Here is a 26,037-nt window from a genome sequence, read left to right as displayed (position 1 = left end):
TGGAATGGGCTGCGTCCTCTGGTACGACTGAATCAATCATTGACCGGAAATGGTTATCTTCGGCTAGTTGGAGACCATTTACAGCCATTCATGGGCTTCTTATTCCCAGACAATGATGGAACTTTTACGGATGACAATACGCCACATGACTGGGCCACAGTTGTTCGCGACTGGTTTGTGGAACATTCTGGATAGTTCAGGCGAGTGGTTTGGCCACCCATCGAACATTTACGGGACATAATCGAGAGGTCAATTTGCGCACAAAATCTGCACTGGCAACAATTTTAGAATTGTAGACAGCTGTAGAGGCAACATGACTCAATGTTTCTACTGTAACACCCCACCCGTCACTTATCTGGTTTTGGTGTGTATTCACCCCAGGTAATTGACTAACAGATCAACAGAGAGTGCAAAACTGCGCAATGCTGGATAACGCAAAGAAAGTAATAAGGCCCTGTGATTGAACTGCGGTGGCAGTGTTGACATTAATTGACAGAATTGATCCCTTTTAATTTAAAAGGGGTGCACATTGATGTTATATTCTGCTATTGAACACTAGATGCAAATGTTGAACACAAAATTAATTAAGAAAGTGACTTGGGATTTCAACTACTTGATTGAAAACAGATGCAGTCGATTAGCACAGATTTATTTTAACTCACGACCTTCAATCATCACATTACATGACTCTCCTAACAGGCAGTGGTAATAAATTGCGTTTGCGTGGAGTAAAGCGCAATAAATCAAAAGTAGTTCCTATCGACTGACCCAGGCGTAATGCGGAGTGCGAGAAGATTTCTACAATACACGGCCCATGAAACCCTCGTGGAAACTTTGCCGAAGTGATCCAACAAATTAATCAGTGACCGGAGCGGGCGCAATATCACTGAATTCAGCGTGGCGGCGCGGCGTCGTTATGCGGACGTCGGCCGACCTCGTGGTGCTGCAAGGCTGCGCTCGTCTATTCACTTCTAGCTACCTTGCTCAGTACATAGCTGAACGAAAACTTTCTATCTTCAAGCTCAATCGTTCCGTTTGCTAAGTCATAAACTGCAGAGATGCTCACTCTCTCTCAGGCAAGCTGAGTAAAGAATGCCACGTCCACACTCTAGGCAAGCTGGGAACGGAAGACCTCTACGTGGACTTCTCCCAGTCCGCTCTTCACCTCGGTTTCCCCTTCAGCAAAATCACTTACGCCAATTGTAGCGCAAGTCGCATTAATTATGCGTCGCTTCCCAGCGCTGACCAATGGCAAGTGAACAAATTCCCACAAAATTTCCCTTCCTCTCAACTTCTGCTGTTTAGTTCCTCCCAAGCCACCCCCATCAAGGTTAGCATCTGCATAAAACACAGGAGAGTACTTCAAAATTCCTTGGTCCTATGCTCCCATCGGAGGCCGGCGTATTTCATTCTGTCACTCTTCACCTGATTTACTTCAGACTCTGCGGACCGTGAATTCAGCGTGAAGTTGCTATAGTCACGAACACGCATATTTTGGCCTCTGTTGACCGCTCCACCGTAGCTTTGCACGGCTTACTCGCATGTTTCACTGAAAACGGGACGACAGACATTTATCAACAGGCGTACCAGTTCTCCGTCTGCTTCGCGGTACACCAGTATGCGGTCAACCACCCACTCACTGTCACTCATCTTAAGGCAACTGGAGGCTGCGCCCCGTTACCGCTTTCTCAGAGCTTGAGCCGCCCTAAGCTGCCTATTGTCACTTCCCTTTGCCGCTCCCCAGCCGCGTGACGCGGTCAACTTTGTATACTTCCCTGGGATAAACTAGCCTCCAGTAAATCAACGAGTTTCCACAAAGTTTTTCATGTCATGTGAATTACTTTAAAACCATCACCCGACATTAATTATTCCAATACGTCCATACTAAACCCTCTACAAGATGCATTGTGCCTTGTCAGTCATTTTTGTTCAGCCATACTGTTCGCTAAATGTGAGTTAGGTGATCTTTAATGACTTCATGTAAGGGGCATAGTTCTTGCCATCTTACACTACAGGGGACTTGTAACGACTTGTTGAGTCCATGACACGTCGAGTTGTTACACTACACCGGGTAAAAGGAGATAATATGCAATATTAGGAGGTATCCTATTCACCTCAGTGTAAAACTCCATATTAATTTCTGATTTGGGAAATTGCTTAAAAGAATAATTGGGAATCGTATCGAATACATGTTGAGCAGTGGTTAGCAGATGAGGGGAGAGACGACCATTGTGAGGCCGCTTACAATAGACATACGCTGCCGCTAAGAGGGATGAAAAGATGACAGAGATAATCAATGGTCTGGTATATTTCATGTGGGCTGAGATCTGCCGCATGGGTACCATCTATGTTTGCATTCTAACTGACGGAAAGCTACTGTGTAAAGAAAGACTATTTGTAACGTAATGTATCCATTGGGCCATGTAGGCCTGTCGCGAGCTAACAGCACCAGGGCGTGCCTTATTGTAATGCACTGTACCCTGTAGGAAGCCCGTATTCTGCGAACAGTTGACACTGGACGGTTCAGATTTTAAATCAGTAAGGTGGAGTGAGATGAAACCATTCGGATCTTGTGCTTGCAAATGTAGCTCCTGCTACCATCAGGCTGGCACCAAGCTAATTTAATTGTTATTGACCCTGAAACAGTGAGACCAGCTACGATCGGCTAACATAAATAAATTCTATAGGGAGAGAACAGAACTCACTAGTGCGGATGTGCGGAAGGCCTTACAGTCGGAAAATCGGAATAGGATTGAAGTGGGTTTCTGAGCTCCAACGCTAAAAACTCTAATTATTGGTTCATTATATTAAAATTGAGTACGGAAGACAGATTGAGGCCTTATTAGAGTGGATCTGATTGAGTGCAAGCCTCACGCAAATAAAACAGTATTAAAAATTTATCTTCTTGGTGGGAGCGCTCTGTAGAACATTGGCACTGTAGAACGTACTTCAATACCCAACTCGACCAGGGATACTTCAGCCAAGAGAAGGACTTGACTCTGGGCTGTAGGGGAGAACAGCCTTCGGTGTAGGCCATATGACTTAGAATTTTGCAGTCACCATATTAGCCAGTTGCAATCACGGGTAACTCTAAGTATGGTGAACAACAGCAGTGTTCACATACAGAGCAGTAGGAGAATGTAAATTCAACCAGACATTAAGACTTTCATATTTTTGATTCAAGTAAGCTCATTAGAAGTGACCTCACCATGTACTCAGTCAAGGTAGTAGTCATATGATTTTGTTCTGCAATCCTTTCTTGTCTTTTTTTTTAACATTCGGGAATCGCTGTGCTACTTCTGTGAACTCAGTTGTTTCCCCAATTGTAGTGATAATCAATGTATTGAAACAAACCTTTGTACTTCACTAAGTCAGTAATAGAATTATTATTTTTATAGCTAATTTTGTATCTATGTAAGGAATTAATATCTTTTTCCAATTTATGATTGTAAGCTATTTAAAAAACATTGTGAAGTATGAGTAGTTATCTTCTTCACCTTTCTGTCTGGATCCACTGGTGATTTGCATGGTGGGGAAAAGTTCATCCTCTTGTAGTTTTAATTTATTCAAGCTGGCGAAGCCTCCCCCACCCTCTCCTCCTCCCCCTGTGGGAAATCCACAACCCACTGGCGATCCCTCCACCCTTACCTCTGGGGAGATCCCCAGCCCTCTAGGAAATCCCAGAACTCCCACTCTCCTCCCTTCCCCAAGATTGGCAAAGTTTTACAGAAGTTCGAAATATGGCGTGTACTTCAATGCGAGATGCTTTTAATAATCTCCACAACGAAATTCTGTCCCGAAATCTGGCAGAAAACCCAAAGAGATTCTGGTCATACATAAAGCACACCAGTGGCAAGACGCAATCAATACCTTCACTGCGCCATAACAACAGTGAAGTCACTGATGACAGTGTCACTAAAGCAGAGTTATTAAACTCGGTTATCCGAAACTCCTTCACCAAAGAAGACGAAGTAAATATTCCTGAACTCCAATCAAGAACAACTGCCAAGATGAGAAACATAGAAGTAGATATCCTCAGAGTAACGAAGCAGCTTAAATCACTTAATGAAGGCAAAGCCTCCAGTCCAGATTGTACACCAGTCAGGTTCCTCTCAGAGTATGCTGATAAAATAGCTCCATCTTTAGCAATTATATACAACCACTCGCTCACAGAAAGATCCGTACCTAAAGTTTGGAAAATTACTCAAGTCATACCAATACCCAAAAAGGGAAGTAGGAGTAATCCGCTGAACTACAGACCTATATCACTAACGTCGATATTAAACTCATTTTTGGCTTATGACAGAGTGCTGAGAGCATGCTAAACCTCCGTCATAGGATACCCCCTCACTTTTATATTCGCTTTACCTTGTCACCTACCAAGACTCTTAAAGTAGTCAAATAGCAGCACAGACGAGTTGTAAATATCAGTATAATACTGTGTGTTATTTTATAAATTCGGTAACATAGCTGATTTTATTATGATGGCCATGTCTCACTGTTTGTTTTGTATGATAATTGTAGCCTGTCCAGAATGGAGATATTCCAACGTTAAGCAACATCCTGACAAACCAAGTGAAGCTGGATTCCTTAATATCAGTGACGGTGATGAAATCATGTGTTTCCATCGTGGTGGAGGCTTGCAATATTGGGATGGGACGAATAACCTATGGTTTGAACTTGCTCTGTGGTTTTCCAAGTGCTTGTTTCTGGTCCTTGCGAGGGGCATGGATTTTGTGGATAGTGTTTGTCAGAAGAGAGATCCAAAAATCTCTGCAAAGTTTGCACCTGGTATTAAACCACCATCAAATCATTTGAAACCAGCATCCGAATACCATGTGACTGTGAGAGCTCCTGACAACGCTAACCTGTGTAAAACCCGCTTCCAGGAAGAAGTGAGAGTGCTACTCCTTCCCTGCAGACATATTGCTGCCTGCATCAAATGTGGATCTACCATTTCCTCATGTGTTGTGTGACAAAGACCTGTTTTGGCTACAGAAAGAGAACTTTTGACGAAGACAGCGATGTTGTAAGAGATACTGTATTCGAATATTATGAAGTACCTCGAAGGAACGATTTATTGACACATAGTTAGCATGCTTTCACAAAATATCGTTCTTGTGAAACACAACTAGCTCTTTATACTCATGAAGTAATTAGTGCTATCTACAGGGGATATCAAATTGATTTCATATTTTTAAATTTCCAGATGGCTTTCGACACCGTTCCTCACAAGCGTCTTCTAACCAAACTGCGTGCCTACGGAATATCGCCTCAGTTGTGCGACTGGATTCGTGATTTCCTGTCAGAAAGGTCACAGTTCGTAGTAATAGACGGAAAGTCACCGAGTAAAACAGAAGTAATATCCGGCGTTCCCCAAGGAAGTTTTATAGGCCCTCTATTGTTCCTGATCTATATTAACGACATAGGGGACAATCTGAGAAGCCGTCTTAGATTGTTTGCAGATGATGCTGTCATTTACCGTCTTGTAAAGTCATCAGATGATCAAAACTACTTTCAAAATGATTTAGACATCTGTATGGTGCGAAAAGTGGCAATTGACCCTGAATAAGGAAAAGTGTGCAGTTATTCACCTGACTACTAAAGGAAATCAGCTAAATTTCGATTACGTGATGTCACACAAATCTGAAGGCTGTAAATTCAACTAAATACTTAGGGATTACAATTACAAATAACCTAAATTGGAACGATGACATAGACAATATTGTGGGTAGAGCAAACTAAAGACTGCGATTCATTGGCAGAACACATAGAAGGTGCAAAAGATCTATTAAAGAGACTGATTACACCACGCTCTTCCGCCCTATTCTGGAGTATTGTTGTGCGGTGTGTGATCCGCATCAGGTGGGACTGACGGATGACATCGAAAAAGTACGAAGAAGGGCAGCTCGTTTTGTATTATCGCGAAGTAGGGGAGACAGTGTCGGAGACATGATACGTGAATTGGAGTGACAATCATTAAGACAAAGGCGTTTTTCATTGCGACGGGATCTTCTCATGAAATTTCAGTCACCAGTTTTCTCCTCCGATTGCGAAAACATTCTGTTGGCACCCACCTACATAAGGAGAAATGATCATCACCATAAAATAAGAGAAATCAGTGCTCGCACAGAAAAATTTTAAGTGCTCGTTCTTCCCGCGTGCTGTTCGAGAGTGGAACGGTAGAGAGACAGCCTGAATGTGGTTCACTGAACCCTCTGCCAGGCACTTTATTGTGAATAGCAGAGTAATCACGTAGATGTTTCCAATTCTGGCATAATAAATCAATTAACTAATTAATTTAAATTAATTAACTAATTGATTACCCTCCCCCCCTCTCTGGGAAATTCCCAGCAGATTGGGGCCTTCTTCTCTATCCCCTTTCGGCCAACCCCTAACCCTCTCCACCATTCCACACCCCACACCGATTTTGATATCAAATCAATTGACTAATTAATTAAATTGAGGAATTAGTTACCTCCTCCACTCTGCGTATGCCCACTCCTCCCCTCCCGACCCATTATTGGCAGGAAATTTAAAAATCGACCGGAAATTCAAATTTCGTGGTAAATACGAATTTTTGTGGTAAATTTAAATGCTAATTGCGCTGTATTGCTGTGGACATAATAACAAGTAATAATAATATATTCTTTATTTGTAAAAATTCAATTTGTATATTGCTAGTGTGGAAGGATGAAGGACACTCTCTTTATTTCAACATCTTTGGAATACTGGCACTGTCTATGATGTCACAATCCAAGATGGCCAATCCAGAATACTGGAGCAGTCTAACTCATCTCCTCCCATCCGTGGGGAATTCAAAACTTGGAGGGAAATTAAAAAATCAGTGGGAAAATTCAAGTATTTCCCTCTGGCTGTGAAGCATGGGCGATGGGGAGGAGTAGTTACGACTGACTGAGCACTAGCAAGTAGCTCCAGCCAGTCTCAGCAACAACAGCTGGATGTAGAGAGGAGATTTTCACTTTTAGTGCAGCACTAGAGAGTTGTTTCAGCCAGTCCAGCCAACAGCCGTTTGTGAAAGGAAGGGTAACAATGATAGGTCAGCACACTACCACTTAAGTGCAGGAAAGTAGCCTCCTGTGGATCGACATGTGAATAGCTGCTGGGAGAGACATAAGGGTGTGTAATAATATTAGGAAAACAACCAATTTCTTCAGTGCTGCTATCAATCCATGCCCTCTACGTACACGAGCCCTATAGCAACACCATTGCACAATGAAACACACTTATACCTATTTACGAGTCACAGCCCAGCCAACGGAAACTTGGGAAATACATAGTATGATATTTTTTAAGAGCATAGTGCTCTTTATCTTACTTGAACCGAGCATCTCAAGACGAAAAACTTGCCAGTCCCCTCCAGTCTAGTCCAGCGCCATCTACCGAGTGTATTGTGTGCCTGAAGAGCCGACAGGTCAGAGCCGTTCTGTATATCTGCCGGCTGCGAGAGGCAAAGCTGCAGCCCATAGTCTCGTGACGACACCTGCCGCTGGCCTTGACGGATATCGCTAACCCTTAGCACACTATGAAACAAGCAGCCATGGCTTCGGCATGAAGTTCCAATTGCAATTCCAACCTGACATACACTCCCCAGTTTAAAAAGTCCATTTTACCAAATCCGAAGCCGGCCACGGTGGTCTCGCGGTTCTAGGCACGCAGTCCGGAACCGTGCGACTGCTACGGTCGCAGGTTCGAATCCTGCCTCGGGCATGGATGTGTGTGATGTCCTTAGGTTAGTTAGGTTTAAGTAGTTCTAAGTTCTAGGGGACTGATGACCACAGCAGTTGAATCCCATAGTGCTCAGAGCCATTTGAACCATTTTTGAACCAAATCCGAAACAGGGCTGTTGTTGTTCATATAACTCGAATTTCTCACAGTGATACCTCCCTTTTATACACATTATTTTCGTAGACTGAAGAAATTGTAGCATATACGCATTTTAACATAGCTTTAGTAGAGTTACTTGTGAAAATCCTATACGGCAGTATGGGATAGGCTACATTTCTTCTAAATATTCTCTCATTCATTAAAAAGATCTGTTCACATCAGCTTAATATCTGCATCACAGGACTAGAATATTAAACTCATTTTTGGCTTATGACAGAGTGCTGAGAGCATGCTAAACCTCCGTCATAGGATACCCCCTCACTTTTATATTCGCTTTACCTTGTCACCTACCAAGACTCTTAAAGTAGTCAAATAGCAGCACAGACGAGTTGTAAATATCAGTATAATACTGTGTGTTATTTTATAAATTCGGTAACATAGCTGATTTTATTATGATGGCCATGTCTCACTGTTTGTTTTGTATGATAATTGTAGCCTGTCCAGAATGGAGATATTCCAACGTTAAGCAACATCCTGACAAACCAAGTGAAGCTGGATTCCTTAATATCAGTGACGGTGATGAAATCATGTGTTTCCATCGTGGTGGAGGCTTGCAATATTGGGATGGGACGAATAACCTATGGTTTGAACTTGCTCTGTGGTTTTCCAAGTGCTTGTTTCTGGTCCTTGCGAGGGGCATGGATTTTGTGGATAGTGTTTGTCAGAAGAGAGATCCAAAAATCTCTGCAAAGTTTGCACCTGGTATTAAACCACCATCAAATCATTTGAAACCAGCATCCGAATACCATGTGACTGTGAGAGCTCCTGACAACGCTAACCTGTGTAAAACCCGCTTCCAGGAAGAAGTGAGAGTGCTACTCCTTCCCTGCAGACATATTGCTGCCTGCATCAAATGTGGATCTACCATTTCCTCATGTGTTGTGTGACAAAGACCTGTTTTGGCTACAGAAAGAGAACTTTTGACGAAGACAGCGATGTTGTAAGAGATACTATTATTTTTCATAGCCGGCCGGAGTGGACGAGCTGTTATAGGCGATACAGGCTGAAACCGCGCGACCGCTGCGGTCGCAGGTTCGAATCCTGCCTCGGGCATGGATGTGTGTGATGTCCTTAGGTTAGTTAGGTTTAAGTAGTTCTAAGTTCTAGGGGTCTGATGACCATAGATGTTAAGTCCCATAGTGCTCAGAGCCATTTGAACCATTTTTCATACGATGTACTTTTTATTTTTTGTTACTACGCGTCGTGAAGAATAAGTAAGGCATCATCGTTCAAATGCGTTCTGTTCTCCTGGATCAATCACACTTAGGCCTGCTCTTAATATGACAGGTATGATTACACTGCGATCTTAACACCTCCTGACCTGCGCTGGAGAATCGTAGTTTTTTAGTGCTGAAGCCTGGAACTGACGTGCAGTACCGTTGGTCTGTGAGTGTATACTATCTGCCATGGGGTTAAAAAACGTCATTTCATCCCTCTGCAGAGTACTGTTGTTACGATCTGTCCCACAGAGTTCCACTCCACTAAGTTAGTAGCAACTACATTCTGTGTTGGAACGTATTGCAGGGATAAAAGAAAATCTTAGTGTTGCCTATGGCAATGCGACATATTACTTTAGTATAAAGTATCGCACTGCAGATGTAATCAGAGCTGGACTATCTACTGGATGGAGGGATGATGTCATGTGTCAGTACTTTAATTGGGAGAAGTCTATGCACTTTAGAGACATTGTATCGTATTCCATAGTCAGGAGCATGGTGCATGTTAGGAGAAATTAGTATAGATGCATCGCGAATATAAAAAACCCATTTAAAGCAGAACTGGTTGGCTCTGGAATGAACCATCAGCCTGTACTATTGTAGTGGCCTTCTTCAGATGAGTACTAGCTTATGGATTCGGATAAAAAGCAGGATTTTTTAAAAAATCATAAGCGATATGTGCTACTAAATAACGTTTGGGAGAAACGTTTACGTCTTCCTCCGCTAATAAGGACCTGGTTTTTAAGCTCTGATTTGTAACTATGAAAACGAGCTGTTATAGTTCGATCCTCTCTAAATGTCAGCGATTTCTAAAATCAGTATGAGATTTATATGGTGCAGAAGACTGTAGTTTGAATAGAACATTTGTTAGTGATGGAAGGGAGTAGTCTACACAACATCACTGTACTCAAATAGCTGTGACAGACGTTTGCAGATTAAGTTACACCGGTCTCATTGCATTACAGCGCTGGATTACTGCGGTTTTCTTCTCTTCCTAAGCAAATTGCATTTCGAAATCGGGACCAGTCTATATGCACGGATATGACGTGATACTTGCGGTAAGGCTTGTAACTCATTTAAAGACATACAGTGGAAGCCACTTTCGTCAATTCATTATGACCCATTAAGAGGTCACCAGCATCGGGAAAACGCAGATTTCCCGCTCCCTGATTGCAAATTGGAGGTAAAAAGCGACGAAGTCACGTGAGATCTGTAAGCAAACAACGCTCAAACGTCAGCCAAGGCAGATTTCCAGTGAGCAGAAGAATTTCAGCCAACCTCAGATAAACAAAGAGGTCTAACTAGTGGCTGAGTATATCTCTAAAGGATGTAATGTGACGAGCAGACATATTTGAAGTTGTTGCAAGGGTAGCGACTCTATATGACCGAAAGTGCTTCCATTTTTACCTAGGTGTTGTTATCTGTCATCGTTATGAATAACCGTCATCCTATGTTTACCATATGCATACAAAAATGAGACATCTGTGATAGAGGTGGTAAATACTAAGACAGTTCGATGTGAGGTCTAAAACACAACATTCTAGCTAGATATTGTATATGGGTCACGTGTAAAGAGTCAGACATATTCCTGACAATTAGGTCGGATAATCAGTTATAGTACTGTAACCTTACAGTTTATCATTATTTTTCGAGCAGACCTAGACGATTACCTATTAAAGATTTTCTTACATTGAAACGTCCCCTTCGAACAATTATACAAGACTGTGCTTAAACTGACACACAATATTTTTTAGCGCAACGAAATCTGACTTTCAAAAATCCCTACAAAAGAATGGCCCTGACTAACATTAGCCTATACCTTTCACAAATCACTTACCTCACAAAAATCTTCGTTACTCGAACTACTGCAATACAGCGAGCGCCACTACTGCCAGCTAAATAAAACTACGGAAGGCACTAACTACTGATAGGCATAGTTAGCAAATGAAAGATTTTAATAGAGAACAAACAATGTATTTATCTTAATAGTGTTGAAAAATCATAATATACATAGCAGTTCAAGACATCCAGTCTTATAAACCAAACTCCGCCATTTCTCTCCCCACATCCACCACTGCTGGCGGCTCACCTCCAACTGCGCAACGCTACGCTCTGTTAACTTCCTGCTGCCGCTGCCCAACAATAGTTAGCTGTAAATTTCTCTCCCCACATCCACCACTGCTGTCGGCTCACCTCCAACTGCGCAACGCTACGCGCTGTTAATAGCCAACTGCCCAACGCTACAATGGCGAGTATTACAACAATGCAAAGCAGCCACAGACTGCACACAGCACAGCCAGTGATTTCCATACAGAGTGCTACGTGGCGTTACCAATAAGAAAACATAAACAGCCTACTTACATAGCCCCCATGCTCCTCACAAAAAATTTTACCAATTGTTTTGGGCAGTGGCCAATACAGATTTGAAAAAAATTTTTCATAATTACAATAACAAAGATATCAAATGCACACACTTATTGATACAATGTTGGTCAAAAGCTAAAATTTTCTCAGTCCATAAAGACAGTCCTGATCATTAATCACAGTAAAATTGAAGTGTTTTTTTTTTCTCAAAGTCTGAGCAGTAAAAGAGAAGCCACACGGAAGTAGTGGATTTCCATGCAGTCTTGAAGAAGTAGCATTGTCCTTCCAACGGAAAGACAGTGCTGACTCTTGACATGCAGACAGGTAATGGGCCACAACAGAGCAAACCCACCGCAGAGTCAGTCGAAGTTTTGAAGAATATTGGTAGGTAGGTCATCACAGAGTAGACCCACTGTAGTCCTGGTAGAGATTACGGTATTGGTCGGCCACCAGGGGTGCAGACCCACTGCAGTCCTTGTAGAAATGATGGTAACGGTGAGCCATCAAAGATGCAGACCCACTGTAGTCGTAGAAATAATTGTACTGGTGGGTCATCAAAGATGAAGACCCACTGTAGTCCTTGTAGAGATGGCCAGCAGCCATCTGTTGCGACTGTGCAGGTGCACAATCACCATCGAAGAGTCTTGCGGAGAATATAGCAAGTCCATAAACCACCACTTGTGCACTCACAAAGTTTTTGGAATTGTCCTTAGAAACAGCAATGCTGTTAACCAATCCCTTGCTGAATTATTAACACACGTGCAAACACTAACAGTCCCAACTTCTCACATATTGTCCATATACTATGACCAACAGAAACGTGTGCAGTGAAATGGAACTTCCAAGTTAATAATATGATGAACTGCTGTCAATTACAATTTTACAACATAAGAATACAATTATAAATGTACAAAATACATCATTAAAGAACATAACAATACAGATGACATTTGTAGTAATATGGGCTTTACAAAAGAATAGAAGTAACATATACATCAGTGTCACAGGAATTATGACATAAGTACATACATGAAAGATCAGAATAACTTTTGAAACATCAACTTCACACATGAGCAACAAAACAGAACAGATAAATAATGTCTAAACATCTTTACAAAGTAAATAACATATTATAAATGCAAATTATATTTGAGGATAACAGTATTCCTCATCATAGTGAATGTAGCTTAGTACTAGAAGAAAAAAATTCTATGAAACAGCACAGAGAGACAGGAAGAAAACAAATACACAAGGGTACAAACACATAGTGAGATAACACAAAAGGAAAGGACAGGGTTTGTTTTCATTGTAACATTTGGTACTGCAGTCCAACCCAAAACTTTATTCCATAAATCTTTCGTCTTATTTCAACATTTGTTTCCACCAAAAAAATCCTATCCAAGCATGCTTTCTGTATTTATATGTTCACATATTTCTTACTTCATTATTTATTTTCCATTATCCGACCTCATCATTTATTTCCAAGAAAATCCTACCTAAACCTGTTGTCCCTAAACCCTACTTTTTTGTTCATATCCTCTTTTAAAATACGTTTTTGGCCAAACCATTTTCTTATAGTTTCTCAATGCATTTCTTCCAATTCATCACAAGTCGTTCTCTTATATAGCCTACCCCATTTAAGCTAACTTAAATCTACTGAGCTCAGATGCTAAACTAAGGGATGAGGCAATGCAGCAGCACAAAACAATTAACACAAACAGCAATGACAAAAAAATTGGAAATTGGCAAAGCAAGCTACAGTAAATCTAAATTACCAAGCAAATGCAACATTACAACTAATATGAGCCAATGTGCAGCAACAAGAAAAATAAATCAGTAGTAAAACTAGCTTAACAGAGTAATATAAAGTGAAATTTAGTAGCACTATGCCTGGCAAACAGCAGCAGCAAATGCAATAACTTATATCTAAACATGACATAGCTCAAGCAGAAAAAATATTACAGTAAAAATGGCCATGTGTAATACCTATGTCACATCTTTACACTAGAGTGATGCATCACCTTGACTTACTCTAGCAGATAAGTTACCAACCTGTTAAAAAAATTATTTTGGCAACTCCTGTGAAGGGAAATGTCTATTTGTGCTCTCTTTTCTACGAAAGTACATAAAAAAATTATTCTTTACTGGGTCTGTAGACAGAAAATAGTGATATTAGTACATCTATTAAATTTTATTTTAACCAATGCTGCTGCAGCTGGAAACTTGATATTAAACAAAATGAAGAAACTCTCAACTAGAAAGACAATAGAAGTAAAATGTTTCTCATCATTTCATTAGGCATTTTAGTAAATATCATAAATTAAAAGCTCCACAGTATAATCATATGTTTTCAAGTTTGAGCGTCTCGTATTTGCGATGTTTTCAACAAAGAAATGTCAATAGCGAGGATAATGGCCTCTTTGTTTTTCTACCTGTGCCTCTGAAAGGCACACACTAATGGCTTTTTTCCAGGCGATTGTCACGCAGCTGGGTGCCCACGACGCATTACGTGAAGGTGGTCACTTAACTTTCTTACCGAAATATTTACGACACCAGTTTGCACTACAGTGACAGTCTCATATAAAAAGTTTCACAGGTCAAGAATTTGCGTTACAGATGTGTAGAAACAAAATCCTATTAATATAACAGTGTCCAAAAAATTTTCTTCAGCATTGTAATGCATTCACGGATTTACATACATTTCATAACTCTTAAAGTACGATTTTTGGTTTCCAACCTCCTTTTTCACAAGTCAGAGTCCATAACCACTACTCATTATTCCTTACCTTATTACACATATACAAATTCGTCGACACTTCTTCAATATTTCATCATAATAAATACGTAGCATATTCAAATTCCTCATATAGCATCAGCTTATTGATCATAAACATACCTCAGCAGCATAATACACATCGTCATCGTAGTAATAACATCATAACACCTCAGTCAAATCTCAAAATCGTTGTAGCTTCCTCCAATAATTTCAAAACTTAAAAAAAATTCTCTGCTCATTTCAATAGTGTCATCTACCTCAAGCGTACTTCAGAAATCATGATCCCATACCAAATACATCATTCAAAGCTCTCATAGCATCACAATGGTTCCAAAAAAATTTGAACAGTTCACAAAGTACAGACAAAATACAATTTCATAAGTATGAAATTATCCAACTGTGTAATTTCGTAATTATGTGTCACTGATGTAGTAAAAAAAATGTTTATCTCTCGGTTAAATGATCAGATAGCTGTGTAATTTATGTGTTAGAGAAATATGGTACCGAAGTGTAAAGTTGTATAAGCAAATACCATATTAGCTAGGGCTCTTTGTACTTGCCAAACACATGATACAAAAAGTAAGCGTGTACCCCCCTAAGGATTAATGTAATTATTCCCTCAGGTGTTACAGATTACAGCAATGGAATGAAATGTATCACAGAAAACCTTTGTATCATTATACTTCAAATATTTTTAAAAATAAATGTTTTAAGTACAAAACTAATCACTCAAATACGTGTACTGTATCGCTAAACTGTGCGTCTTGTTGTAAGATAATCTCTGTGGAAGTGTCGTAGTTATCGTCCTCCGAAAGCTAAGTTCTGCAGAAGTCAATGTACTTACCTTATCATAAACGAAAGTGAAATGCTTTGCGTATAGATATCGTAGAGTTATTACGTACCTTACCGTGATCAAGAAAGTACTATAATGTAATGTATTGTTGTGCTACGGAAAAGGCTGTCTCATTGTAGCTATACCACAAAAGTTACTACTAATACATGTTTTACTTTCCAGAATAATACAAAAAAAACTGTGCAGATATAAAACAGATACACCGCAAAAGCAACATTGTAAATTGTCACTCATTAGTAGCGTCGTGATAAAATCGTGTAGCTGTCACATAAACTAACCACTGTGTCATCTGGTATCTCACAGAAAGTACTTTAAATCCAGAATGTATTTTCAAGTAAACCAAAATGTTGCATTAAAATCTCATTAGCAGTACTGGTAAATGTTCTAAGTATGTGAGCCTTATAGTCGTTAAGTAATCGTGCAACTAACAAGCAAGAATGTACACACACAATAACACTGTGTCGTCTGTTCACAATAACAATGCATTCGTAATTTCTGTTTAAAAATGTTCCCTAGGTTCTAGGGTGGATAGTTAACTTCAAAACATTGTTGCATGTTAACAGTTTCTCAGTGTGACAAATTGTACTAGTAGCGTGAGGTGAAAAGTTTTATGGCAAAGACTAAGTTAAAAAGCAGATTAACTTTCAATAAACGGTTTTACATGTGAAATGTGGTGCAAGCCTTTACTCTTACTACTATGCAGAGCTCCAGCTTCAATGGAATCATCGTGTGGTATATGTCTGTAAAGAATACTGGAATTTTCCTCAAGGTTAGCATCTATGTCATCTTTCTCTGAGCCAGCTGGCGCACGCGGCTGCCTGCTGTGCGAGTCATTGTCTGTCTCTTTGTTGGCGCGCGTCGTTATTAGGATTAGGAGACCTAACTTCTACAAATTCACCTTGTCAAGAGGGCCCTGCTCTGTTTGAATCCCGCCAGTTCTGATAAAATTCAGGCCTGTCGTTATGATTATATCGTCTGTCGTCATGTCGGTAGATTCCACAGTTTCTTTCTTGTCGGTCACGTGATGGAGAATTTCTCCCTGAATCGTTACTGCGTGCTGGTCCGTTGCGTCTAAAGTTATTCTGTCTCCCTTGATAATAATAGTTCTGGTTACCATATTGTCTGTTTCTATGATTGTCTCTGTCATATTCATTACTACGGAAATTCGAACTTTGTCTGTAACTATTACTCTGTGTCCTTTAAGTTTTCTTGATTTTTTGCAAGTTGCGTAACCGAATCGGTAGATGCAACTGAGTCAATTTTAACTTGCAAGGTCTCATGATTTTCATGAACAATAGTTCGCAGTTCTTTTATGGCTGCTTCCTGATACTGTAATGCATTTTCATGCCGCGAAAAAATAGGTTGAAAATGCTCACAAATCTGTGTTTTTACGTCATTACAGACTTTTTGACATTTCGATTCAATGTTATGTAACTCAGTAGTTAAATCTTCACGTGTTTGTAAAAGTGTGGTGTCTAACTTTTGAAGCTTTTGCTGTGTTTTTCTCTGATTTTGTTCCATTGTGTCTAACTGTTGCTGTGTTTGTCTCTGATTTTGTTCCATTGTGTCTAACTGTTGCTGTGTTTGTCTCTGATTTTGTTCCATTTTGTCTAACTTTTGAAGCTTTTGTCCCATTTGTTGCATTAATTGTAATAACAATGCACTGGTGTCTGAAACATGTTCCTCAGTGCTTTTCGGCAGTGAATTTGCACCGGCAACATTCACATTTTGACAAGCGGAAAATGTGTCTTGACTCATTTGAGAAAACGGTGAGAACCCAAAACCTGAGTCTACAGTGTTTGCAATATTGTGTTCTGTCATTCCCGATTCCTGAGGCGAGCTGTTGCCGACCGATCGATCGATAATGCTTCCCTGTTCACTACCTGTTTCACTGTCTACACCATTGTTTGACGCCCGCTCCATTTCCCTATGCACTGTTACCAAATTACTACTTTGAATGTCTGTTACTTCATTACACAGTGGTGCTGATGAGCTACGCTCGTCGTCACTATTATTTCTCAGTTTACTTTGGAGCCTAGTGTTACGTTTTTCACACGCCATTATTGTCACAATATTTCACACGATAACACAGGTGCACAATTTGAAGAGCAAAAATAAGAGAACACATTAACATAGCACTGAAAATAATATCTAGTTAATTGCACCTGCGAAATACTTGGTGCGAATCTACCTGCATGCCACAACTGTTTTACTGTACAACAATGAAAGACTGCAACTACAGAGGAGATTTTCTCTTCAATTACGCGCTAGCAATAAACAAAAGCTACACTAATTACACAACCTACAAGCAAAAATCAGAAGATTCCAGTGAGGTATCGTCGGCTAAGGGTCGACATATGAAACGTCCCCTTAGAAAAATTGTACAGTTCATGATATCCAGTCTTACAAATTTCCAAACTCCGCCATTTCTCTCCCCACATCCACCACTGCTGGCGGCTCACCTCCATCTGCGCAACGCTACGCGCTGTTAATAGCCAACTGCCCAACGCTACAATGGCGAGTATTACAACAATGCAAAGCAGCCACAGACTGCACACAGCACAGCCAGTGATTTCCATACAGAGTGCTACGTGGCGTTACCAATAAGAAAACATAAACAGCCTACTTACAACATGTATCCCTAAAATCATTCTGGAACTTGTCTTTTGGGAAGCAAGTAATGCTAGATCATATGTTATTGATCATGATGCATTTTCTGGTTATGACTCGTTAAATTAGAATACATAACTGTTATTTTTAGCTGGATGTGTACATGGTGTGGAAGGCTGTAATTTTAATGGATTATTCGGTGATGGTGGGATGTAATGTCTCGATATTCTACTTAAAAAAAGATAATGAGGATCTATAATGGTTTATGTAACAATGTGCTGTATGTTTGGTATCCCATGCTGTACATCCAGATGGCCGTCTATTCGCTGTGAGCAAATCGATATTAAAAATTCTGGTGGGAGTAAATCTGAAAATGCAAAGGACAACTGCATATCTGTTGTGGGGAGTCTGGTTGGTTGCGATATAGAATAAATTTCGCCTTCCTGACACGTTTTGTAGACATTGTTTGTCGAGCAGACCTATTAAAATTACCGGACGTGGATATCTAAACTCATTCTGCACTTTGTCTATTGGAGGAGAATAATACTAGCTCCGATGGAACAGATCGTGACGTCTTTTCTGATTATCGCTCCTAAAAGTTGAAAGCATATTATACTTTTTGCTGGATGTGCATATATCGTGGAAGACTATCGTTTTAACGGATTATCTGGTAATTGTAGGATGCTACACCTTGGTACTCTACTTAAAAAAAGATAATCAGGACCTATAATGGTTTATAAAAATATGTGTTGTATACCTATAGTTTTACACAAAACATGTATACTGGTAGCCGAACTAATGGTGGAATTCGGAGCTACTCAGCCAAATGATTGAAATAATCTCATCTACCCACGTTACTTCCAAAAGAATCGAGACTGGGAGACCAGTTTTCTTACGCTCTCGCATCTTCTGTTGATAGAAACATCGTACTTCTGATGTGTCTCGGTTCTACTACGCAGTTCTAACCCCCGTATGGTGGTAGCTATGATTGGCCTTTGAATCAATAATTTTTTATCAGATACATAACATTTTTAGGATTACTGTGGTGTGTTACGACAAAATATAAAATTCCATGAACAGTCTGAGACTCTTACCAGGTTGATTTCTTGGCTGTAGGCTACAATTACTGCAAGAGCTACTTCCATACAAGTTTATTTTTTATTGAAAGTCTGGTGCATACATATGTACAATTCTGAAGAAATATTAGACATAAGAGAAGTCTTCTGCTTAGTAAGAAACGTGTTGCAGCGACAAACGAGTCACTGCTGCAAATTTCGTCAGCTAGTTTATAAAACACATTGGTTGATCATAGCTAATTTTTCTTCTTTGTATTAAACAGTGTACGAGTCTGTCTTGTGATACATTGATCGTAATGTATTACATACTTTATCAGAACACTTTTTTTACTGCAAATGTGCCTCAGAGCGTTTTTCTCACAGTACAATCGATTTTATAAAATATCACAGGTCAGATAGACTTTGCAGCCCTTGCTCTCAGAAGTACTAGGCTCCGATATTACCTAATTTGTTATTTGTCATCGACAACATTGTGTTGTCGGAGCTCTAACGACATGTGAGAGGCAGATTCGTGACAGAATCTTAACCTCCAACGTTTGTTGATATTACTGCATCAAGTAGAAGTATAGAGTGTTTGCGCTGCTAAATAATGCTTTTTTTTTATTAATAAGACAATGCAGCAGCTCATAGACCCGTAATATAAATGCTCCGGTCACTGTTGGTTCACCAGCTGTAGAGAGAGAGAAACAATAACGAAAAGAAGTACAATGTTGCAGACATTGATTAAACTCGCCTGTTGCAAAGAAGAAATACTAGTTATACGTATTACTACAAAAATAAAGAAAAGGCAGGGTGTGTATAGAAAGTAACGACATCACCCTCCGCCTAAACTGAAACCATATCTTGGAGATCGTGAAGGATCGCCCCACCCACTGCGGGAACTCTGACTCGGATTCACGAAGCCGCAGCCCCTGCTCCACATTCTCCACCCACTGCGCCATCTCCGAGTCGAACTCGGAGCCACCGCTCTAGTTCCTCACAGTCACCTACGACAACATTTTGATTTGAAAACATATACACACCTACGAGAAAATAAGTCAACGAGTACAATATGTACTTACATGGCAGTAGCAATGGGTTCACTGGGGATGGTGTGACACCATCCTTAGAGTCATCAACCTCCTGCTCCTCGAAATCACCTACAACAAGAACATGTTGATTTAAAAAAATATACAACAGAGACGCACATAAACAAATTACAACATTAAGAAGAAAACATTTAAGGGGAATATGTACTTGCATGACAGCTGCTGCACGATCTCAGAGTCGTTAACTAGCCTGCTTACAGTCTCCAGTAACCTATCGAGAATGACAAGTAAATTTATTTTAACAGCACTAGGAAGAATTGTTATATACTACAAGCATTTGTCGCTGCATTTAATACTACGGAATTAGGACAATAAATTATTTTTTTAACTGGAATATGGCTGCTTTGTCCGACCGAATTGCCGCTGGAGGCTGCTCCACGATCTCAGACTCATTGGCCTGCCTCCTTTCAGCCTCCAGCTGTCAATCTAAGTCGTCGAGCATTTCTGGAATAAATGAAGTAACAAAAACGACAAATTGTAACAATTTTTTTCTAATGGAAGCATACTAATAAGGCACATTCTACGAAATTCGCTTTCTAACTACTAAAATCGAGCACGTAACACGAAATATTTGCTACATTACATATGTACTTACATTACAATTTCCCCTGGAGTGGAGGCGTCACGAGGACGGAGAGGAGGGAGAAGAATCCTACTGCCCCCATAGACGCACAGGTATCAGCAGGATTAGTTCGGAATAGTTCTAAAGGACTTGCTTCCACTAGCATGACATCATTAGGGTTGGATAACTTCAGCTAGCTGACTGGTGTGACCACCCGTTTTGGTATCGGAGGAAGTGACTACTTTGCCTGTGGGAAGCCCCCAGCTGTCCGTCTTCGTCCCTTCACCGCATGTGTTCCTGTTTCTATGCGTTTGGGCGCTGATGACCATGCTGTTTAGCGCCCGAAAACCTCAAACCACACACACACACACACACACACACACACACACAGATGTCACAGAAGCGTCTGTGATGGTTACCTGATGAGAGTAATCCGACTGCAGAAAAAAGTACTTGTAATGCAAAGGCACTTTCATGATGATTTCATTAATTATTCAATCAGTTTGGGTGCTTGGAAGCGAGGGCGAGAGTGCCACGGATGAGATTCGAGAGTTGGAGCGATAATCAGGCGCTTTTTCCCGGCAGTGAGACATTTAACGAAATTTAAATTTCTTAGCTACACAGGGAGAGCTATATTGCTGTATTTATAAAGTAACACGCAGTATTAACGTAATATTTACAACTCCTCTGTACTGCTATTTGGATATCTTAAGGGACTTGGTGGTGACGAGGTATTTGACTGCCTTAAGAGAGTTAGGAAGTGAGGAGGATGTTCTGTGACGGAAGTACAGTATGCTCTTAGCATTCTGTCATGAGCCAAAATTGAGTTCAATATTCTAGTCCTGTGATGCAGATATTAATCTGATAATAACAGATTTTTTACTAAATGAAGGAATACTTAGAGGAAATATTGCGCAACCCATACTGTTGTACAGGATTCTTACTAAAAGTAATTATGCTATAGCGATGTGAAAACGTGTGTATGCTGCAATGTCTTCAGTCTACAAAAACAATGCACATAAAAGGGAGGTATCTACATCCTATGTGAGAAATTCGACGTGTATGAACAACAACATCTCTGTTTCGGATTGGGTGAGTTTTTTAAACTGGGGAGTGTATGTTGGGGTGGAATTGCCGTTAGAACTTAACGACTAAGCCATGGCTGCTTGTCTCGTAGAGTGCCAGGGGTCAGCGACGTTCATCCATGGCCAGTGGCAGGTGTGGCCTCGAAGCTTTGGCTGTCATGAAACTGTGGCTTAGCCTCTTGCAACTGGCAAGTACTAAGAAAGGCTCCGACCTGACGGGTCTTCACATACCAATACACTCGGTAGATGGCATTGGATTAGACTGAACGTGACTGGCCAGTTTTCGAGTCCGGAGATGCGATGTTCAAGTAAGATAATGAGCACTACACTCGTCAAAAATATGATACTATGTATTTCACATGTTTCTTTTGGCTAGCATGCGACTTGTGACTTAGAAATAGATGTAAGTATGTTTCATTCCCCTACGCTGCTGCTACAGGACTCAGGTATCAGGAGGCATGCATTTGTAACAGCACTGAGACAGTGGGTCGTTGTCCTAATATTATTACCCATCCTTATTTTCCTCCTCTAATGAATTCTGATTACTACTTTGTTTTGTGGTTTTTTTTCTGATGAAAGTCTTTGTGTGTGAATGCAGCTTGCCGCTAACTTGGTGTAATGTTTGTCTGTACAGAAGTGTGTCTGTCGTCTTTATCGCTCCTTCACTCTCACACCTGAATCAGTACAGTAAAGTCAGGGCTTCTTGTATTATGATTGGCTGATCCGTAAAAGGACAGACAAACAATTATACTACTGGAGGATTCTAAGTAATTTCTAGAATTACATTCACTCTCTCTCTCTCTCTCTCTCTAATTTATCTGTGTACAATTCAAATATAAATTACTTGAGATCAGCCTGGTCGAATCTCCGGTAGAGCCCTTCGTCTTAATACTCAGCGGCGGTCTTGCTAGAAAAAATCTTTACATTTGTTATTATTATTAAGCGCTGCATTCAGTTGGGAAAATCGATCGTTTGAACAATTCGTTCAGTTTACGACAGATCTAATATTTCAGATGTGGACGAAGCCTTTTTGGACGATTTATAAAACTCATAGATTGCAGGTTCTCTTCGTCACAGCTGAAACTTCCCAATTAATTACAGGCCTAGACAATCATCAATGATTCATACAGAGAACTCATTCTTCATTCACTCTGTAATAAAATGATCACAAACCTTATTTCTGATGAAAGATGTATATTGAATCCTTTTTAATTACAGGTTCCGTTTCCGTGTATTTTAAGTCTCAGGAAATTTACTTTTTTCACAGGTTTATCATTTCTTTATCTATCCCGCTAGCGGCACAAATTTCCCTTGTTCGCTTTAGTGCGAAGAAGAGTACCTAAAACTTCTTTAGCAATCCAAAAATCCTCCCACCGATATTTCCGAAACTGTTCCCTTCTCTCGCTCTCTCTTACAGGTTCCGTTTCCGTGTATTTTAAGTCTCAGGAAATTTACTTTTTTCACAGGTTTATCATTTCTTTATCTATCCCGCTAGCGGCACAAATTTCCCTTGTTCGCTTTAGTGCGAAGAAGAGTACCTAAAACTTCTTTAGCAATCCAAAAATCCTCCCACCGATATTTCCGAAACTGTTCCCTTCTCTCGCTCTCTCTATACTATAATAACCATGGAGTATACATATCTGTACCTCTGTTGTTCCAGAGAATAAACGTACTAGAAAAATACCTTGGCGTCGACGAGCTGTCGGCGCATATCTTACTAGAAAAATCTAATCCGATACTTTTCAAACGTAAATAAATGTGGATGATTTGATTTATCACTATTAATTAGTGCGTGGTAGAGGGTAATTTTCCGTGGGGATATTACAATGCCCCTCGCAGCGAGCGAAGTTTGTGAGCTCAATTTTGATTCACCGAACACACTTCGCGAGCTATCTATTAGCGTGGATAACCCGGAAGTGATGATTGTCAGTCCTCCGACTGAAAAAGAATATTCTGTTTGAGACAGACGAAGAAAAGAAATGTGGAAAACAGAAGAAATGAAGAGACAGGTACCGCGACTGTATTGCTTTTACGTGCATCTCGGTGTTATGTTTGCTGTGCACAACCAAGGAAGATGATCTTTCATGAACTGTTGTCAGGGTCTACCCATTCGGGAACTTTCTTAAGCAGGGAAACCTTGGAAAACCTCTTAAGCTTAGACCCCCAGCCTACGGTACATAGAAGATAGGAAAGCCTATAGAAGAACAAAAATAATTTTGAAATTTATCTCTAAAGAAAAGATAGGGATCAATTTGTATCACGATTTGGAAAAGGGTAGTTTGTGCCTCTAGCAAAAAAAAACTTTTTACAATAAATAACGTGAATTTGCGTTTTACAATCTTGCTCCTAGTACAATATCTTGCGGTGCTAAACTCCCCCGGGTCTTGCATGTCCCCGACGTCCACATTTGTAGTCGGTCTTCTACGCGGCCCCCTTTGTAGTTGATCTTCTACGCGGCCCACAATGAGAAGAGTAGAAGGAACAGGGATACTCGAATTCACATGTAACATTCATTCCAAAAGAATTAGTAGTGACCAAAAGGAAGACTCTTCCTGTAAGAGAACTGATTAGGTTGCACCATCCAAGATTCTCCTTTTTGAAAGCAAAATCCTTATGGCTTCATGGATCCTTTTTGTTACGACGTATTTCAATGAATTCAACTCTTAATTAATGATGTTGCCCAAAAGCATCATCCGATTTACTCTCGTCTGAATACTCCTTTTTACTTTGCCTCCCCACTTGTACTTAGAAACCCAAACGCTTTAACAAATTTTCTATGACTGATTTGTTCTTCGTAATTTAAAGGATTCATGTAACTTACTATAGATTTTGGATTCAAATCATCGAATAATGGAAAGTGTAGTTCATTTTATACCCAGACATCATCCATATTTCCTTAATAAGTCATATAATTTAGCTATCCTCAAAAATTTTTTATTTTAAACACATATATTTCTTCGCTTTAGTGCTGAAATGTAAAAATTATTAGCATTGAGGAATGCGGATTCGCTTCTTTCATTTACTCTCTGATTCATACTGCGTTCATCCATGCTCATCTATGGAAATGGATTTTTCAAACAGAATTCCCAAACGAACACAAATCATTAAACAACTATTAATTCTATGAATATTACTTTTTTTTATTATTCATTAATAAATTAAAAACTCTTAACTTCTAATTATAACACCTATTCCTTTTAAAGTTCAACATGAATCAGTTTATCCTCGCGTTTGGTGCGAGTCTCTTATAAAGCATATCTGTGTCGTCTCTATCGATTTTAATTCTCGCGCCGACGTCAACTGTTTTGCGCGGGAAATTGTTTTTGCGGCGTTAACCGTCACTCACGATTCACTACCACAACACATCCCTTCACACGTTTACCCATCTAAGCGTTCACATGTGATTATATATGAATATTCACTTTAAACCTTTTTTTGATTACTCAGCGTCATTTGCAGGAAACATTTCATTCTTCTCGCAGGTCAGTCAGATACTTTATACATCTTGATCACATTAGCAAAGCTAAAGTTCTATGTTCACTCAAACCACAGGTGAAGCCTATCTCCACTATCCTTTTTACAACACTCAATAGTAATAATTAGTCACTATTTCTATATTCTATGTCATTGATTAACTACTTCACTTTAAAGGTTTTTAACACTACACACACACAGTTCATTGTTATATTTTTTACGAGCGTTCATCTCTGTCACTCGGAACACCATTCCTCCCTATCTCCTATTCTTCATTATATCTTTTTAAGTCATTATGAGGAAATAACCCTTTTATTTTGTTCGATCCCGTGTATGCTTTTGGCACGACCAACAATAGTGAGCAGTAGGGGTTGTGGAGGGTTCGATCAAACCCCATTTCAACATACGATCTATTTCCTTTTGAACTTGAGCCTTTAACCTCCAGGGAACAGGATAGAAAGTTCGACAATATGTTTCGTGCGGCTTAACGTAGAGATGGCATATGTATCCTTTAATCACTCCTGGCCTTTCATCAAACACGTTTTCATAAACTAATAATAATTCTTTGAGCTGCTTCTTCTGATCTTCAGTGATGCAGTCGGATTCATTTAACTTCTCATACACTAATTGACCGAAATCTCCTTTGACTTGGAACTCATTATTTGCGTGCTGTTTAGAATTCTGTGCAGTCCTGATTACTTGCACACTGATCCCACTATTATATTTTCTGGTAAGGCTTTCTTTTTTCAACAAGTCCAACTCAATTTCTTGTTTATTTATATTGAACCAAATTTTTCCTGTTTTAAAATCTATTCTGCATCCGTATTGACGTAGGCTGTCGACTCCGATAATGCAGTCTACCACCAAATTTTTTACAACAAGGAATGTGCTTAATATTGCTACATTTCCTACTTCTACACTAAGCAGTGACTGCACTTTTACATTCGCCGATCGAGCCCCAACGGCGCCTATTATTCTGCAATTTTGAACTGGAAAAATTGGTACTCTTCTTATATTTCTGATC

This window comes from Schistocerca nitens, chromosome 4, assembly GCF_023898315.1.
Source record: "Schistocerca nitens isolate TAMUIC-IGC-003100 chromosome 4, iqSchNite1.1, whole genome shotgun sequence".
NCBI lineage: Eukaryota > Metazoa > Arthropoda > Insecta > Orthoptera > Acrididae > Schistocerca > Schistocerca nitens.
Note: the sequence above shows the minus strand (reverse complement) of the source record.